The sequence below is a fragment of the Hipposideros armiger genome, unplaced genomic scaffold (assembly GCF_001890085.2).
Source record: "Hipposideros armiger isolate ML-2016 unplaced genomic scaffold, ASM189008v1 scaffold_628, whole genome shotgun sequence".
NCBI classification, from domain to species: domain Eukaryota; kingdom Metazoa; phylum Chordata; class Mammalia; order Chiroptera; family Hipposideridae; genus Hipposideros; species Hipposideros armiger.
The window spans coordinates 541,617-546,546 of record NW_017731978.1 but is presented as its reverse complement, the minus strand read 5'-3'; the positions used below and the strand labels follow the sequence as shown (position 1 = coordinate 546,546).

The 4,930-nt window shown below is 47.0% G+C and overlaps 1 protein-coding gene across 1 annotated transcript in view; it reads right to left on the bottom strand.

Annotated features, from left to right (window-relative positions):
* Positions 1-1,776: 1,776 nt before the first annotated feature.
* Positions 1,777-4,930, bottom strand: part of LOC109372340 (uncharacterized) — a 39,463-nt gene continuing 36,309 nt past the window's right edge. The window contains exon 4 of the mRNA XM_019625431.1: positions 1,777-1,885. The gene's annotated coding sequence lies outside the window, so the exon portion shown is untranslated. The remainder of the gene's footprint in view (positions 1,886-4,930) is intronic.

Sequence of the window (4,930 nt, the reverse complement as noted above, 5' to 3'; positions counted from 1 at the left end):
GGGGGGGCATCAAACCTGGGGGGAAGATGAATGGCCTCCCCAGCGGATCATCCAATATTATGGCCCAGCTACTTGGGCTCAAGATGGGAGTTGGGGATACCGTACCCCCATTTCATGCTCAACCGTATTATCAGGTTACAGGCTATTCTAGAAATAATTACCAATGAAACTGCAACAGCTTTAGAGCTCCTTGCTACCCAACAGACCCAGATGCGGGCTGCTATTTATCAAAAGCGCCTAGCACTGGACTACTTACTAGCTGAAGAAGGTGGTGTCTGTGGCAAATTTAATCAGTCGGACTGTTTTCTACAGATTGACGACAGTGGCAAAGCTGTCTCCACTATTGCCACGAATATTAGAAAGCTTGTCCATGTCCCAGTCAAAAATGGTCAGGATGGGACCCCGAGAGCCTATTTGGAGGATGGTTCTCCACCTTCGGGGGATTTAAAATGTTAATTGGAATCGTCCTCCTGCTCCTTGGGGCATGCCTCCTTTTACCCTGCATTCTCCCCCTTGTCATTCGCTCTACCTCTTCCCTCATAGAGGCCATTGTAGAACGTAAGATTGCCGCTAAGGTCCTCATTTTATGGAAGTACCAACCCCTAGGCCAGCAGCCTGTCTAAGGAGATGATGCTTTCTAACCCACACATGGGTTCGAGCATTAAAGGGGGGAGTGTGGCAGTGGGCCTTAGACAAAGGCTTTCCCAGACCATGTGGTCACTAAGGATTTGACGCGGGCTTCAGGCAAAGACATTCCTGGACTGTATGGTCAGCAAGACTTCCGCATTTAATATTTCCAAATTCCTACCTCACCCAGGAGCCAGTCAGGAACTGGCACAGTGGCCACATGTTCTAATAATAAATCTTAGCTGCCAACCTGGAAACTTCAGGGTATATAACCCCAAGTCCCACTCGGGTTGGGGCTCAGCCTCTGGATATAAATCCACTGAGCCGGTGCCAGCATTAATAAAAGTTGCTTCCCACGCCTTGGTGTCCTGTCTCTTTGTCTGGGTTCCCCGTAACATTATCATTGCGCTCTTCCCAGCTGAGGCAGTTACTTGCTGGCCATTGGATGGCCGCTCATGGCAGCTCTCGGCAGCTCATGAAAGTGCACGCCAGCTGCTGGCTAGCCCCACTGCAGCCTATGCTGTCTCTGCGACTCACTGCAGCCCAGCTCCAGGTCGAGCTGTTGTTCAGCATCTTAGCTGTAGAGGGCGCAGTGTCACTGGCCCATATGGGATCCTAACTGGGGCGCTGCTGCTCAGAGCTGGCGTTCCCAAGCCATCTGCTAACCAACACGCCGCTCTGGCGGCCCTAAACAGTGTTTTTTATTTTAGTGGTTCATGAGCTTTACAGAAAGGGCATCGTGTTATAAGTGATCTTCTGAGGCTGACCTTTTCACTCCTGTTATGCCGCTAAGATTCACCCGTACTGTTGTATGTGGCTGTGCTTCTCCCAATGCATTGCTGTCGAGTGGTCACAGGAGACTACCCCATGTGTGTTCATTCTCCTTTAATAGTGATTTTGATTGTCTGACTCTTTTCAACCATATGAACAGTCTTGAAACATCACGAAGATTTCATCATCCCAAACTGCAGACCAGGAGCTACTCCCTCCTCAGCCTTCAAGGCCGCAGAGCCCATGTGTCTGGCCTCTCAGCCATGGAGGCCGCTCTGCTGGGCTCCTTACCTTCCTGCTGTCAGCCCCGCTCTGGCGGACTCACGAGCAAGGACACGGCAGCCCCTGTGTGCTGCAGCTCCTTCTTCTCCAAGCGACTACAGGACACAGGGTCATCTCACAGTTGAAGACAGCGTGTCGGTGGTCAGGTCCTTTCTTCCTTTTTCTCAACGTGCATTAAGCTTCGGTAGTTGAGCCATGGACTGTGCTAGGTGCAGGAGAAATAGAAGAACTAGATAGATTACAAAGCAGACATTTATTCACTTCCTTTAATGTGCAAACTCTGCTAGTCTGGGACCACAAACCAAGGGACCTGCTCTCAAGCTGCTCCTGGTTTAGATGGGAAAACAGGGATTTACTCGTAGACACAGGTGTGCAAGTCTCATCATGATTGTACCAGGATTTTATAAATCTAAGTGTTTTTAGTCATATATTTTTATATGTCTATGCTTGTATGTATCTATATATCTATCTACCTATTTATCTAGCAAATGTGATTTTACTTATGTAAATTCGACACCCTCTATCCTGGAATAGAATAGGAAACCAGATACTGGTTGGTGGGTTATCATTTTTCTAGATCATAAAGTTCCTGAACTAATATTCTTTTTTCAGTTCTTCTAGTTGGGGCCACCTAAAAGTTCCCACACAGAGATAGGAACAGCTTTTAGCTGCTCTTTTGATTCTCTCCAAGACCTTATCTTCTTTCTTTCAGTTGCTGGTGGACCAAAACATCACTGCATCTCTTGGGAAGTTAACACTGAGCTTGACCCTAATGCGAGAGCAATGCCTGCACTGTTGTTGAGCCATGGTTACATTCACAGTGGAAATGCTGGGAAACTCACCCAGATTCCATCTCTGACCAGCAACGTGGCTTGCTGCTGTTGCTTTAATTAAGAATACCTATGGCAATGGAATTGTAATAGGTAAGTATGTAATCGGGGGTGGGAGGGCAGTAGATGGGGGAGAGGAGTTGTTTCTGTGTGAAGGGTGAAGAGGATAACTATTGCATTGTTCTGTACACCTGAAACTAACAATAAAAAAAAGAAAAGAAAGCCAGAATAAAAATTAAAACTCATGACATTGTATAAAATAAATAAATAAATAAAATTAAACAGCTATTTTGAAAAAATAAATGAAGTAAAATAAATAAATAAATAAATAAAAAAGAACGCCTATGGAAGTGACACTGGAGTCTGTTGTAATGTCTTGGGCTGCCCAGTTCAGCCCCTTCAAGAAGGTGGCATCGGCTTATGCAGACACCAGTTCAGCACAGTGGGCAGGGCACAGTGATGCAGGCTCCCTCCTCACCGCCAGGGCAGCGCGGCTCTAGCTCTGCTTGGGTAGGGAGCGTGGCGGGGAACAGGGTGGCACAGCAGCGGAGGCTTGAAGAACCAGCTGGCATGAGGCAGGAAGAGGAGTGGGAGCTGGACTTCTAGGCCAAAGGAACACATGCAAAGGCGCAGAGACTGACAGGACGCAGTGCCCCCAGGGGCAATTTGCAGTGGCTCTGTTGTGGGCCAATGGAGCCCCCCCACCCCCACTGAAAGACTTTTAAATCTTTTTTTCCTATAGAAATGTTAAGTTTTCTCCCTAGTTCCTTAGTTTCTTAGCTCTTGGCTTTGATTACTTTTCTAACCAGTTTGTGAATCCGAAAGATTGCTCCTAGCCTGAATCCTAGAATTCTCCTATCCCCCTCCTTCTTGATTGTTTTGTAAATCAGTTTCTGAATCCTAAACAATAGATTGTTCCTACCCTTGCTTCAGATAACTACTTGAAAGCCTGTGACTTCCTAATATTCCCCAGGCCAGTAAGCTAAATGCCAAACTCGTTCTAGGCCCAGACAACTGAGTGACAGGCTGAATGGACACAGGTTTCATAAGAGCTAACAGAGTTATTAATTAAAATCTATTTTTCCTCATTCAGGGACCTTGGGGATACAGATGACACCACAGCAAGATTACCAGTCACAACCAAAGAAGCCAAAATGGTCTTCCAGGTGGATCTCGAGACCTCTTCCTCTCATCTGAGATCAGATAGGATGAGAGTTCCATGAACCCCCAGTAGGCAGGGACAGCTCTATGCCCCTGCCCAGCAGGAAGCAGATACAGAAGAAAAGACCTCCTGTCCCCCAGCTTTCCATAGAGATTTTATGGTGATCACATCTCTCAAAGGGGAAGTTAGAGGCAGGCATTGGGTCTCTGCATTCCTGCACGTCTCACAGGATGTGACCGCCCAGAGGACCTCCCTTCTCCTCCCAAAACTCCCTTTTGTATTGTAATTACCGACCCCTGCGGGAAAACAAATGGGCACAAACTACCCAACTATATAGATCAGACCAGTCACTTGCACCTGCGCAGTACCTCTTGTCAATCATAGGTGCCAATCAAGTGGTCCCATGCCTAAAGGAGAACAGCCCATTCTAGAGAAAAAGGGATAAAAACTCAAAATCCTGGGAAGTCTGCCCTTTTTACTTCTTCCCTTTTTTTAGTCCCCTCCTCCCTTTTTGAGCCTTTTGAGCCTCGCTTTTGTGCATGGCACGCTCCAAACTCTTTGGAATGTAATTTCTCTTCTCATGATGGGTCCTTGAGCCATCCTCTAGCGCTCAGGCCCACTTCTACTTTTTTAAAGTGTACTATCTTTTCTAATAAACTGCTTTTCCATTATTTTGCCTCGTTATCTCATTCAATTCTTTGCTCGAGTTGCCAAGGACCTGGACTTCGTGCCGAGAAGGGCCCACTCTCCGACAACAGCTAGCACAGTGAGTCACTCAGGGAACGAGATATATGCGTGTGGTGGCCTTACCTGTGCTAGGAAGACTTCTGGCTCTCCACGTTCTAGGTACGTTGCTCTTCAGCAGTTAGGGAAAGGTGGCAGGGGCGTTACATGGCAGCGCAAAATGGATTTTTTCAATTGTAATAATACATATGTAACATATATATATATATATATATATATATAAAATGAAGTTTACTATTTTTAAGTGGATAGTCAATGGCACTAAGTACATTCACAATGTTGTGTAACTATCACCTCTATTTCAAGAATGTTTTTGGGCTGGCTGAGTGGTGCGTTGGTTAAGAGCTGGCCTGGGACGCCAGAGGGCCCCGGTTCGGATCCCACATATGAGGGCCAGTGACACCGGCCTCTACAGCTAAGATGCTGAACAACAGCTCGACCTGGAGCTGGTCTGCTGTGAGTCGCTGGTAATGGTGTAGGCTGCTGCAGTGGGCTGCCATGGGCTACCGTGAGT